At 34.9% G+C, this 15,730-nt stretch overlaps 1 non-coding gene across 1 annotated transcript; it reads right to left on the bottom strand.

Moving 5' to 3' along the window:
* Positions 1–10,797: 10,797 nt before the first annotated feature.
* Positions 10,798–10,904, bottom strand: LOC121205846 (small nucleolar RNA R71). The gene has a single exon (XR_005900919.1). It is a non-coding gene; the product is annotated as a small nucleolar RNA R71 (small nucleolar RNA).
* Between the last annotated feature and the right edge of the window lie 4,826 nt (positions 10,905–15,730).

A 15,730-nucleotide genomic window follows, 5' to 3' on the forward strand; every position in this document is an offset into this window, starting at 1 on the left:
CTTTTAAGGATTTAGTATGGTTGCCAATTTCAGATCATGTATCGAGAAATTCTTTTAATGTGGTTTTAGTTGTCTCGAAGAATAGGCTATAACTTTACCTTCTTGCATTAATACACAACCTAAGCCATTCAACGATGCATCATAGAAAATTATAAATTCTTTACTTTATTCAGTCTAAACTAGTACGGGTGCTTTAATCAAAAAAGTTTTCAACCTGTCAAAACTCTGCTGGCATTTATCAGACCACTTAAATTTTACATCTTTTTGCAACAGACGAGTCATTGGAGAAGCTATCATCGAGAATCCTTTTACAAACCTTCGATAGTAACTAGCTAATCCCAGAAAATTTTTTACTTCAGACACATTTTTTGATCATTTCTAGTTAACAATAGCTGAAATTTTATTTGGGTCTACTATGATGCCTTCAGCAGATACTATATGTCCAAGGAAACCAACTTCCTGAAGCTAAAATTCACATTTACTGAATTTCACATATAATTGTTTAGAAAGCAGAGTTTGTAACACAATTTTTAGATGATCAGCATGTTCATTTTAATCTAGGGAGTATTCCAGAGTATCATAAATAAACACCACCACAAATCTGTCTATATGTGGTCTGAAAATTCTGTTCATCAAACCCATAAATACCACTGGTGCATTTGTCAAACCAAATGGCATCACAAGGAACTCATAATGTCCATACATGGTTCTGAAAGCTGCCTTTACTACATCTGAGTCTTTCACTCGCAACTGATAGTATCCAGAACGAAGATCTATTTTATAGAGCACAGTAGCACCTTTTAGCTGATCAAACAGGTTGTAACAGCCTATTTTTCAGTGAAATCAAAACAGTGGTTTCGGGACCACAAATTCGATCCAAAAATAAGGCCTATTTTTATTTCACTATCTGGTCCGTATTATAATAGGCATGTCGTGTGAAAATTTTGATATGAAATTTCATCGATTAAGTGTTTAACTATGAGAAGGACTAAATCACATAAAATGAAAAAGTTAAATTCTAGTAGCTATAAGGATTAAATAGATATGGAATTCAAAACTAGATGTCCTTATATGGTAATTAGACCATTAAGAAAACTATGTAGATTTTTCTTTGTGACTCATCCATGGAAATATAGAAAAAGGGAAAGTACTAAAATAGAAATTGCAAAACACTTAATTAATTAAAAAAATGATAAAAGATATCATCTAATTTTATGTCATCTTCAACCTAAAACACATGAAAACCCTAGGTGAGAGAAAAAAAACTTTCAAGGCCTAATTGGGTAAGTTTTCTTGTCTCGTTTTTAGTAATTTTGATATTTTTGAAATCGGGATATCTAATCTATCTATTTGGGGCATTAATTTGAAAGGTTATCAAAGTATGAAAAATGGGTCAAGGATGTATATGCTGAAAATTAGAAATTTACGATAGAAAATGAAAGGTTGTTGATAGATAAACAACTTTTACAAAGTGATTTTTGATGAAAACTTGATTTAGGGACTAAAATTAAAAGTTGTAAAATTTGATGAAAAATTTTGAATTTTAATGTGTACATATGCTGTAAATTTTGTACTGGGGCTTTGGTTAGGCTTGGAATAGGGAGTAATTTGCACAAGTTTCATTTTCCGAGCCTAGGGACGATATTAGAATTAATGGAAAAGTAAGGGGCAAAATGGTAATTTTTCCTAGGACGTAAATAGAGTCCATTTAAATATGAAATGTGTGAAATTGATGATTAAATGCATTTATATATAGATCCGGACAACACTAATTTGAGGTTAGATTGAGGAAAAGAGAAGGTTTCAGATTAGTAGATTTCTATTGCGAACAAGTGTTGAGGTAAGTTCGTGTAACTTAATCGGGCATGTAATATGTTTGAATTGAATGCTGTATGTATGGAATGTGACTTATATTGATGAACATTACTTGAATGCTATAATGAGAAAATTAATATGTGCTTGATATGGTGAAAAAGGGTTAAGTCCTGATTGAACATTGATTTCCGATGAATATATGCAGTTTCCCCAAAACGAATAAGGTCCAGCATTTGTTACGTACAGGATTTAGCTCGGACGAGTAATTCCATTGACCTTGTTATAAAAAGGATTTAGCCCGAATGGGTAATCTCAATATAATACTTCTCGAGCATACGTTATGATTAGGGTTTAGCCTGGACTGGTAATCCTAATCGAGCTCCTCTAAGCATACGTTATATAAAGGATTTAGCCTGGACTGGTAATCCTGTTATATGATATGTGGATCGAGAGAAAGTGGCCTAATGGGTACCCTTGAATAAGAAATTGAGGAATTATAAAATCGTACACTTCAAGTGTAGTACTTGAGCATCTATTAGAATTCAATGATTCAATGGACGTATAACTCTTAACATGGCATGAGAATTTCGAGATGAAATGATAATGTCTTGAAAGAGTATGGCATGATGAGCTCATCTACATTACTTGATTGATATGAAGATTTTGGTGACTAACATGTTTGATTGAATGTATGTGTTTAGGCAATTTAGCAAAATGGGTGGAACACATGATATTGCATGCTTAGATTTAATAAACAGGATTGGTAAGTTTAGTTTTCGTTATACGAACTTACTAAGCATGTAATGCTTACGCAGTTTATTTTTCCCTTATTTTATAATGCTTAGAAGCTCGTGAAGGTTAGAAGATCATTGGAGCATCGTCACACTATCAACTATCTATTTTCGGTATATATAGTGAAATCATTTTGGTATAATGGCGTGTATAGGACAACTTGACCAATAGTGGCTAGAAAATGATGTTTTGTAACCTAGCCATTGGAATGTCTAGTAATGATTTATTTTGGTATGATTAAGTAGGTTATGTTGATATATTCTTATGTGATATGTAACGTATATGTGATCAAAGGATGCTAATGCCTAAGGTAATCCAAGGTAAGATTATAAACACATATGCATGTAGTGATATGCCTTGTTGAATGATGGAAATTGCCCAATTTGAATGCTTAAATTGGTTGGTATTGAATGTGTGCTTCAAGTGCAGGTCTTCGATAAAATTTTGGGTGATATATGAAGCTAGAAATGCCTTCATTTTGTCCATACAGGCAGACACACGGGCGTGTGTCTAGACCGTGTGTGACACACGGCCTGGTAACATGGGCATGTGGTTAGGCTGTGTGCCCCCTACATCTTAAAAATGAGAAACATAATGCTTAGGATTAGGCACAAGTGCAGAGACAAAGGCGTGTGTCTTAGTCGTCTGGTTGACACGGCCTTGGACATGGGCATGTTACACGACCATGTGAAAACTGTACCTAAATTTTAAAAATAAAAATTCACCACACGGCCTAGCACACGGGCGTGTGATTTGCACGTGTGACTTCAATTTCTTCATGCTTTAAAGTTTGAGAGTTACATGGGTTAGGGACACGGGCGTGTGTAGTAAATGGCCTAATCACACGGGTGTGTGAGCCCTACACCTAGGAAAAATTTTGTAATTTCTCAAAAAAATTTAGAGGTCTCGATTAAGTCCTGACTCGATCCTAACTCTCGTATCAGGGCTCAAGGGTGCAATCAAGGGACATTTTGAATGTTCTCGGCTAATGAATAGTAATTTACATAATTTGTTTGAAAATGTTTTAAAGATTCCCATAATGCTTCGAAACCCTATTCTGACGACGGATACGGGTGTTACACAGGTCATTAATTCGAGGCAATGGATACTTGTTCTTGATTGTAACCTTTTTGATTAACCTGTAATCAATACACAGCCTCAACGACCCATCTTTCTTCTTTACAAATAGAACAGGTGCACCACAAGGTGAATGACTAGGTGTACCAATCCAATTTAGGGCCTAGTCGAAACAATAGTTTCGGGACCACAAATCCAACATAGTAAAACTTGATTTTATTACATTTTTATGGTCTACAATTTTATGGAATGATTTCATGAAAATTTCGTTCAAAAATTTTGACATTTGAGCACTCAATTTAGCAAAAAGGACTAAATTGTAAAAAGTGTAAAAGTTGAGTTCTACATGCTAGAGGTGTCTAATTGTTATGAAATTTTAAATTGAAGGTCTTTAGATGGTAATTAGACCACTTGTTAAGTTAGTAGACAAAAATGGACATGAAGTTAGAGAAGTTTTATGTTTTAAGTTAGGGGCATTTTGGTCATTTAGCTAATTAATGAATTAAAAATCAAATTAAAAGCCAATTTTTGTCCATCTTCTTCCCGTGGTTAAAATTCTCAAGGGGGAACCATAGCTAGGGTTTGTTCATCTTCCAAGCTCGGTTGTAAGTTTGTTCTAGCCCCGTTTTTAATTATTTTTATGTTTTTGAGATCCTTGTAACCTAATCTAGCTATTTCAAGGACTAAAAGAAAATCAAAGTCTAAAATTTTACCCATAAAGAATATTTGTGCATTATGATGTCTAATGGTAGGATATGTATGTAAGATGTAAGATAAACAACTTTTGCTAGGTGATTTTTGATGAAAATGTCAAAAGGACTAATTTGTAAAAAGGTTATAAAATGTGTGTAAAAGTGTGATTAAATGAAAAATGTGGATTGTTATAATATAAAAGAGGTTCGGCTAGGTTTGGGAATCGAAGAAATTGAATCTATTTCAAATTTTGAGCCTAGAAACCAATGTGTAAAAATGTCAAAGTTTAGGAGCAAAAATGTAATTTTTCCCTAATTTGATTTTTGAACTGAACTGAGTAATGTGAATAATAAATGAGTTAAATTTTCTATTATAGATCAAGAGAAATGAGGTTCGGACCTAGATCGGGGGAAAAACAAAGTGTTTGACAATTAGGTCCCATATCTACTATTTTTGTATCGAGGTAAGTTCTTATGTAAATAATGCATTGTTTTATTTATATTTTAAATACTTCACTATTGTATTAATTATGATTGACCATTGAGTGTGTTCGACAAAGTTACGATAGGAGTGAAATCCCTGTTGAACCTTAGGAATAGATAAGATACAAATGTCTTGACATTAGGGTTACTAAGAATATGTGTAAGACCATATTTGGGATATGGCATCTATATGAGACTTCGTGTAAGACAATATATCTGGGATATGGCATCGATAAGAGACTTAGTGTAAGACCATAGTTGGGCTATTGGCATCCATACGAGATCCCATGTAAAACATATCTGGGATATGTCATTGGTATGGTACCGTGTGTACGAAACTCCCAAGTATCCTTTAGTATTACAAGTGGTTCAACGGGTAATTTAATGAGTATTTCAAAAATGAATTGTGTGTAAATCCAATTCGAGATGACTCAGGTATATACGAAAAATTCATATGTGATGAGCTCGTTATGTGATGAACCCTCAGTAAAGTTATGATTGAGTAAGTTATGATTATAAGATCCTAATAATATGTCAATTATCATCATGTTAAGCGTATATTAAATGCATAGGAACTTACTAAGTTATATAGCTTACTCCCATTTTCTTTCCCTTGTTTTATAGTGTCACCAAGCTACCTCGAGGATCAGAGATAGTTTGAGATCCACTCACACTATTAACTAATTATTTTGGGTACCAATGAATTTGACATTTTGAGTTTTGGCATGTATAGGGACTTGGGTATTTTGTCATGTGTCATAATTGAATTGGCCTAATGTGTTGGCCTATATTGGTTGATAATTCATTTTGTAAATGGCCATTGAAATTGGCTAATATTGGTTTAAGTATATATGCATATAATGATGTTTTCATGGATGTGGAAATTTACATGGTTTAAGTTGATGAGTATGTGATGCTTGTATGTGGTAAATGGTAGCATGTGAATGATGCGTGGATGCCTTGATTGTGGCTGAATTTCAATGTAATTTCTTTGATTGGTGTTATGTTTTGTTGTGTAGCCTTGTAAATAGCCTTGTCTTTGTCCACATGGGTAGACACATGGGCGTTTGTCTAGGCCGTGTGTGACACATGGCTTGCCCCATGGACATGTGTTCTGGCCGTGTGTCCCTTGCACCTTAATTGTTGCAAAATAGAATGCTCAAAATTGAGCACACGGGTAAAGACACGGGCATGTGTCTCAGCCGTGTGGATGACACGGCCCCAGGCAAGGGCTTGTGCCCTGGGCGTGTGAAGTCTGTACCCAATTTATAAAAAATCATAAGTTTTAAATCGACCACACGGCCTAGTACACAGGCGTGTGACTTGGCCTTGTGTCTTCATGTTGTTCTTGGGTGACAAATAGAGAGTTACACGGGTTAGGGACACGGGCGTGTGTGACCACACGGCCTGCCCATACGGGCGTGTCCCAAGCCACATGGGCGTGTCGCTCTTAAAACATGAAAAATTTTCTAAGTGTTGTGAAATTTTCTAATGTTTTCGGTTAGTCTCAAACCGCTTCCAATGTATGTTTTTGACCTTGTAGGTTCGTTTTAGGGACAATACAAATGTATGTGAAAAGGTTTAAATTTGGATGGAAATTTATGTCTCGATTTTGTATGATTGCTTGTGTATAAGTCCGATAATGCCTCGTACCCTGTTTCGGCGCCAAATACAGGTAAGGGGTGTTACACTGGGTCGAGCAAAACCCCTATCTATCAATTCTTACAACTATGCTTCAATTCTTCTAACTCCGTTGGGGCCATTCGATAAGGTGTTATAGATATAAGAGTTGTTCCTGGAATAAGATCTATAGAAAATTCCACCTCGTTGACTGTCGGTAATCCGGGCAATTCTTCCAAAAACACATCAGAAAACTCACAAACAATTGGCACTGACTTAATCTTCGATTCAGATACTTTAGTGTCTAACACATATGTAAGATAAGCATCATACCCTTTTCTAACATATTTCTGTACTGATATAGCTGAGATTACATTAGATAATGCATCCAGTTTATTAGATTCAACATGAAGTAATTCACCATTCTGACATTTCAACACAATGTATTTTTGTTTACAATTCACCACTGCATCATGTTGAGTTATCTAGTCCGTTCCCAAAATTACATCAAATTCATCAAAAGGCAGTAGCATCAAATTAGCCAAGAAACAATAACCATTTACCATCAACAGACAGTTTTTACAAACTTTATCCACCATAACATACTGACCCAAGTGGTTTGAAACTTTAACCAAAAGTTCAGTAAACTCAACAGGTAAACTTTTAACAGACACTAAATTTGTGCATATATAAGAATGTGTTGAACTAGGATCAATCAAAGTATAATATCAGTATCAAGAAGAGAAAATGTACCAGTAATGACGTTTGGTGCAGAGGCATCCTTTCTTGCACATATAGCATATGTCTTTGCTGGTACTCTTGCTTTAGATTTAACTATTGAAACTTTTGTAGCACTTCGGCTACCACTAACATTGCCATGGTGTCGAGGTGGTGTACCTCTCGAGGCAGGGTTACTCGGCTTCGAAGTCTGATCAATATCTTTTTTAATCCTTTCCAGACAATCTTTGAGTTAATGGTTAAGAGAACCACATTATAACAGGCTCCACGTCTCATACAACACTCCCCAAAATGAAATTTATTACAATGTTTACACCTTGGTTTGAGGTTACCAACACTTCCAACACTTGTTACAGATGGAGATGAAGATCTCAGGTTAGAGTGTTGTAACACCTTCTAACCCATATCCGTCGCTAGATTAAGGTTATGAGACATTATCGAACAAGACACGGCTTCAGAATGTTCAAATTTTCACATAGGTCATATTAGCATAAATAAAGCATATGGCCGATTAAAAAATAAACCTACTTTATAAATCGTAACACAAATTTAATTCATACCTCAAAGTCATATAAATATGCTTTAAAAAAAATACATACATAAATTATGTTCTCATTGTTATAATGGTATACAAATACTAAGTAAATACCAAAAATTTTATTTCATAATTTTTATACATGCACTCATTAAACCAAACAAATCACATATCAATCTTTATATCTATTATCATAAGCGGCATTGATAATGGTCTTTATGAACAAACATACTTTACACATTTATTTAAGTCACAAAACTATGCGCCAATTCACATGCCAAAAATTACCATATTTAAAATAGAAACACAACCAAAACACTAGTCAAACTTTAAGCACAAGTCATATCCATTATTATCCATTTACTATTAACTAAAACAAAAAACAATTTAACCAATAATTTACATCCATTTGACTATTATACCAACCACCATTTTCGATCACAACTGATAGATTCATAATATACATAGTCTACTGGAAACACAAAAATTTACACATTTTTTTATACCCTTTTTAACTTAAATTCATGCAAATTTGGTTAAATTCTTGTCGAAAAATAATTTACTTTTATAAAATAATTAAAGTGCACTTAAAATATGAACATATTGAAATTTATTTAATTTATATTATATTTGATGAATTTTGGTTATTTTCGACAGATTTGCGCAAAGGGAGAAAATTAGCTCAGCAGACACTGCTAGAAGCACAAAACCGAGAAGCAATTTGAAGTATCGAGGCGAATCAATTTCCAGCTTAAGATGGTCCAATTATTTATATTAATTCATAATATAATTAATTTTAATTTATACCCAATTTAATTTGGGCTAAATAAATTATTATTAATTAATTATGGAAAAAGTGGTCCAGTTGAACCGAACCGATTGAACTGAACCGGCCAAGGATTGGGCAGCCCAAAACCGTCCATATGCTGACCCAAGTCAGCTTATTAGATGATTAATAAAGCTTGCAAAGAAGCCCTTGAATACATGTCAAAGTTCCGTTAAGCCCCTCCACAATTGGTGGCTTTATGGATTTGCCCCAAGCCATATTTAGCAAAGTTGAAGCCATCAACTTTGCCACATAGATGGCCGGCCAAGGGGTGGCTCTTTGGATTCTATTTTTAGCAAATTTTAGCAGCCAAATTCAGCTATAAAAGCCCCCCGTGGCTGATCATTCAAGGCACACCTCAATTCATTCACATCTCTTCTCTCTTCTCTCACTTTCTCCTGTCATTTTTCCATTTCAGGTCCCTTGCTCTTGTGCCAATTTCTCCCCTTGGGAAAGGGTTATTCTTTAGCCATTTTGGAGCAACATTTAAGTGTTCATAGCAACCTTGATTGGCGAGGAAAAAAAAGAACGAAGACATAGCAACCTAGTCAAGCCACGGAAAAACACCAGATTTGATTCTTGTTCCCTATGTCTTTAATTTTTGTTGTTGTTATGATGATCATATCTATGAATATTTATGTTGTTGAAATGGTTAATTTAATAAATTTCACTTGAATTTAATTCGTGTTGGTTTGATTTCTTTTCATCTACTTAAATTATTAAAATTGTGTCTATGCTGTTATAGGCCTTTGTAAAGTGCTTGATTAAGTAAAATCATGCCTAAGTTTTTCTTGCATTACAATTGTGAGGTAGCTAATGAATTAATTATTTAAACGGATTGAAATTGTAATTAATTGACACAATACTTAATCAGTGCATGTTTATTCTTCTAAGGTAGCTGAAGGTTAAATTCGCAATGTATCTGGCGATACACTTGCCTTGCATAACTTGTAAGATTATTGTGATTAAACTGTTTTAAGGTAGGGATACCTTGTTACCTCACATAGTCTTTTATGTGCTTATTAGACTTAATTAATCGGTTGAATTGACATAGGGATATGCAAGAGGTTAGTTTAATTTAATGAGTTTGTATGTGCCATAACATGTTTGCTTATTAAAATCTGTTTAATCGTTTGAATTAACATAGGGATATGTTAATAGATTAATGGATTTGTGTAGCTGAATATGTTCATAACTTAGCAAATTACCGAGTTGTCGTGAATTTATTCGTAACAACATAAGCACGAGTTTAATAATTCTAAGTTAAAGAAATGTAATTAAATCAACACAATTATGTCATCTTGATTAAATCATATTTTGAAATCGTGCATTTGAGATTTATTTCTTTAGTTATTTAGTTTAAAATCTGATTTCTTAATCACTTTTTTTTTTAAAAAACAAAATATTTTTCTTCACCAAAGTGTTTTAAACTACATTCATAAATAATTCTTTTCACAATCCCTGTGGGTACTAGAACTGGACATTTACTTGTCACTTTATTACTTGTTGCGATTGTGTACACTTGCACATTTCCGTCGTTCCAAGTTTTTGGCGCCGTTGCCTGGGACTGTTTTAAAAAGTAATTATTTTTGAATTTTTTAGTTTTACATTTTGGTTTATTTTTCCTATTTAATTTTTAATTTAAATATTTTTAGTGATTATTTCAAGTGTTTATAAGTATTGACCGAATTATTGACCTACTCCCTGTAGACCCTGAGATTGAACGAACTTTCTGACAGCGAAGAAGACAAGAAAATCAGAGAAGGACCGAAGATATGAACTTCAAAAATTTGATCCAAGGAAATGGAGCAAACCCTGCTCAAAATTCTATCCTTATTGCTGATGATAGGGATAGAGCTTTACGATAGTATGCTGTGCCAGTATTAAATGATGTTAATCTGAGTATTAGGAGACCCGAAATTGAGGCACAATAGTTCGAGCTAAAGCCAATCATGTTTTAGATGTTTCAAACAGTGGGCCAATTCAGTGGAATGCCTACGAAAGATCCTCACCTACACTTAAGACTATTTATGGAGGTGAGCGATTGTTTCAAATTAGCCAGAGTACCCGAAGATGCATTACGACTAAAGCTATTCCCATATTCACTGAGGGATAGAGCTCGAGCCTGGTTGAACTCATTGCCACTTAAATCAATTTCCACATGGAAAGAGTTAGCAGAAAGATTCCTTATGAAGTATTTCTTGCCTAGCAAGAATTCTAAGTTGAGGAACGAGATCACTACCTTCCAACAAATGGACGATGAGTCCTTGTATTAGGCATGGAAAAGATACAAAGAGTTATTACGAAAGTGCCCTCATCATGGAATCCCACATTGCATCCAACTTGAGACATTTTATAATGGTCTCAATGCTCACACAAGGATGGTAATGGACGCTTCTGCAAACGGTGCTCTCCTTTCTAAGTCTTATAACAAGGCTTATGAAATCATTGAGAGGATTGCTAGAAACAATTACCAATGGCCAACCAATCGAGCAGCGTTAGGAAGACAAGTTGCTGGAATACATGAAGTAGACGCTCTTACTTCACTCGCATCTCAGGTATCATCAATATCCTCAATGTTAAAAAACCTTACTATTAATGGGTCTAACAGTTTTGCAGCACAACCACCAACCTAATTTGAAAGTATAGCCTGTGTTTACTGTGGTGAAGGACATTTGTTCGAAGAATGTCCATCAAAGCTAGAATCCATGTACTACATAGGTAACCAGAAGCAAAATCAAGGAAGGCAAGGACTGCAATCCAATTTTTATAACCCATTGTGGTGAAATCACCCTAATTTTTACTGGAGTAACCAAGGGGCTGAAACCAGCAACACTTACGCCCAACGTAGACCAAACCAGCTGCCTAGTTTTCCCAAACAAGTTTAGAAACCGACCCAAGCTGAACCATCCAATAGCTTAGAAAATCTATTGAAGGAGTACATGGCCAAGAATGATGCCTTAATCCAAAGCCAAGCGGCTACATTGAAAAAACCTAGAAAACCAAATGGGCTAGCTTGCAAATGAACTCAGAAACCAACCACTAGATGCTTTACCTAGTGATACGAAGATTCTAAGGAATCCAAGGAAGGAGCATTACAAAGCGTTGACATTAAGGAGTGGAAAGACAGTAGAGCCCAACACCATCGAAGCTGAAAAGGAGCAAGCTGACACTCAAGATTTAGAGGAAGTTCAACCGAGTATTGAAATTCCAGTTTCACAAGAACCAAAATCTACAAAACCTGACAAGGTAATTTCAAAACCAGCCAATTCTGATCAACTAATAACTCTGTTAGATGCAGAATTGCCATAAAAGATGAATAAACCAATTCCAGTAAAGAAACCAACACCACCCTACCCTCAAAGACTTCAAAAGCAGAAGCAGGAGATTCAATTCAAGAAGTTCCTAGATCTACTCAAGCAACTTCATATCAACATCTTATTGGTTGAAGCACTTGAGCAAATGATGAACTACGTCAAATTCATGAAGGATATTCTGTCCAAAAAATGAAGACTTGGAGAATTTGAGACGGTAGCTCTGACGAAGGAATGCAGTGTATATCTTCAAGACAAATTACCCCCAAAGTTGAAAGATCCTGGATGTTTTACCATACCTTGCAACTTTGGAGCAATGTATTGTGGTAAGGCGTTATGTGACTTAGGTGCGAGTATTAACTTGATGCCTATGTCAATATTTTGGATGTTGGGGATAGGTAAAGTTAAACCTACTACGGTAACACTTTAATTAGCAGATCGATCCTTAGCACATCCAGAAGGAAAAATCAAGGATGTATTGGTACGTGTAGATAAATTTATCCTCCCTGCAGATTTTGTTATCCTAGACTTTGAAGCAGACAGAGAAGTGCCAATTATCTTAGGAAGACCGTTCTTAGCAACTGGAAGGACCCTTATTGATGTGCAGAAGGGCGAGCTTACTATGCATGTTCAGGATGATTAGGTAACATTTAACATTTTAAATTCTATGCGATTTCCTGACTCAATTGATGTGTAACACCCTTAACCCGTATCCGTTGTCGGACTAGGGTTAAAGGCATTGCTAGACGAATCGGAACATTTAACTTTCATTTCATAAAAATCAAAGCATCAGAGATCAACATCAATATAGAGTCCCTTATATAGGTCATCAAGACCTAAAACATGCATCAAAAAGAGTCAGAACTAAACCGAATACATACAAAATTTTCTTAAAACTTAAACATTTTTCAAACAAGTACAGGTCACATGCCCGTGTAATCAGGCCATGTGCCTTACATGGAATTAGACACGCCCGTGTGTCTAGGCCGTGTCAAAATAGGGCAAACATACTGACTTGCTCACACGACCACAAGACACACCCGTGTGCCCTTGGCCGTGGTCGAGTCTGGCTTGGGCTACACGGCTAGCCACACGCCCGTGTGCTTTGGTCGTGCTCAAGCTTGACTTACAATTGTAGGGTACCCAGGGGACACACGACTGTGCCACATAGCCGTGTGTCAAACACGACTGAGACACACGCCCGTGTCCCTACCCGTGTGGACAAAAATAGGCCATTTGAACAACCAATTTGCCACCTCAAATTGGGTAAACCTACAAACACCGAACCAAACATATTTACACAATAATTTCAACCAATACTATACCAAACCATACATAATTCATGCTATAACATTATCAACCATTTACATGCTTATAAACTCAACTCAATTGTGCCAAAACATAAGATCAAATCTCATACCAAAATTTCCAAACTTACCATTTCTTAGAGCAATTCATGAACACATCAAATAGATCATTTTGCATCACATCTCATATACCAAAATCAAAATATAAACACAACCATATCAAGTTGTATAACATATCTAAATATAAACATTACAAATTCTATCCAAAGTACTTCTAGCCTATACGTTCCATACTTTATTATATACATTTTCAAAAGGTACCAAAATGAGATTCGATAGTGTAGTGATGATCCTCGATGATCCCTGAGCTCACGGTAGCTTCGATATCTTTAAAACAATACAAACACACACAAAGTAATCTTTTCAAAAGCTTGGTAAGCCATATACAAATAAACGTATCATTTAAAGCATATAATCATCATCAAATTACTTATACTTTAGAGCCAAATACCAACACAAACTTCATATTCATATAATTGGTTCATAGATCATCATTTGCACATATACTTACCTTTTATTTTCAAATATAGTACACAATTCGAATGTACCTGAATCAGATATATATTCACTTATTCATTCATTTTCTCGAAATGCCTATTGAACCGTTTTGAAACGTAACGATACTTGGATAGCTCAAAAAACATATACAATGCCAACTTTCCAGACGTGGTCTTACATGCAATCAAACATCGATGCCACTGTCCCAGACAGGGTGTTACACAAAGTCAAATACGATGCCGATGTCCCAGACATGGTCTTACATGAAAAATAGAAGTCGATGCCAACGCCCCAGACGTGGTCTTACAAAAAATCACATAACGAAATCCTATGTCATGACATATGTATCCTAACTATTCCTAAGGTTCGTACGGGGCTTTTTGGATGTTAGAACTTTGTCGATACTTTCTCGGATAACACATATTTAGCTCGAATATTCATTCATCACAATTCAATATCATATGATTAATAATAATTCAATTCAAACTCGTTTATTTGTATATCGACTTACCTCGTACGGATTCTGATAAACTGACTCGATTACTCGATGACTTTCGACTTTCACTGATCTAATTTCGTATTCTTTAGTTCCCGATCTAAATCAATTCAAATTTAGCTTATTCAATCACACATTCATTCAAAACAATCCATATACACACAATTAGGGCATTTTGCAAACTAGCTCTCACATATTTACATTTTGACACTTTAGTCCCTAATTCACAAAATCACAAAATTTGCTTGTACACAAGCTTAGTCGAATTTTCATAACTCTCATACAAGTCTATACATTTCATTTATTTCACATTTTAGTCCCTCAAAATAACATTCACAATTTAGCCCATATTGCTCAAATTCATCAAAAATCCAAAGATAAAACATGTAAACCCAACATCAAACTTTCATATTTCAACATATAACATCACAAAGCTCATGAATTTATCCATGGAACATTTAAAAATCATTAACAAAATAAGAAATTAAGGCATAGGTTTAATAGTTTACGAAGCAACGATTACAAAAATGTAGAAATTATCAAAAACTGAGTTAAACCGGACCTTTAATCAAGTTTGATGTTGGCCGAATGCTTCGAACACATAAACCCTAGCTTTTGTTTCTTCAATTTTGCCAAATGATAAAATTCACAATTTCCATGTTTTGTTATAATTAATAAACATTTATATTCATTTTACCATTTTCGCCTTGCTATTTTTATTAGAATTCCACTAGCTAATGTCATATTATGTCATTTAATTCATTCAATGGTCAAATAACATCATAAGGAACTCACAATCATAAAGCCAAATCAAATAGGCACTTTTAACATATAACAAACAACTTTTACATTTTATGCAATTAGGTCCTTTTATCAAATTGAGCACACAAACAACCAAATTTTCAGGCGAAACTTTCACATATGCTAATTCACACATAATAAGAATGAAAAATAATATTTAACTATTTTTTGACTCGGGTATGTGGTCCCAAAAACACTGTTCCGACTAGGGTCTAAACCGAACTATCATAATTCTCCCCTCTTAAGGGATTTTTGACCCCGAAAATCTTATCATTAAACAGATTCGAATATTGTCGTCTTATAGCATCTTTAGGCTCCCACATGGCCTCTTCTACCGTGTCGATGCCACATCACTTTTACTAACAAAATTTTCTTATTTCGCAGTTCTTTAACCTCTCGAGTTAAGATATAGATCAACTTTTCTACGTAAGTCATATTAGATTGAATTTCAATCTCATACGAGGAAATCACATGCGACGAATTAGATCTGTATCGTCAAAGCATCGATACGTGAAACACATTATGAATCTTTTCTAACTCTGGTGACAACAATAATCTATATGCTATCGGCCCAATACGATCAGTAATCTCATACAGCCCAATGAACCTCGGACTCAATTTGCCTTTTCTATTGAACCGAAGTAATTTCTTCCACAGAGACACCTTCAAAAACACT

The sequence above is a fragment of the Gossypium hirsutum genome, chromosome A08 (genome assembly GCF_007990345.1).
Source record: "Gossypium hirsutum isolate 1008001.06 chromosome A08, Gossypium_hirsutum_v2.1, whole genome shotgun sequence".
Lineage (NCBI taxonomy): Eukaryota > Viridiplantae > Streptophyta > Magnoliopsida > Malvales > Malvaceae > Gossypium > Gossypium hirsutum.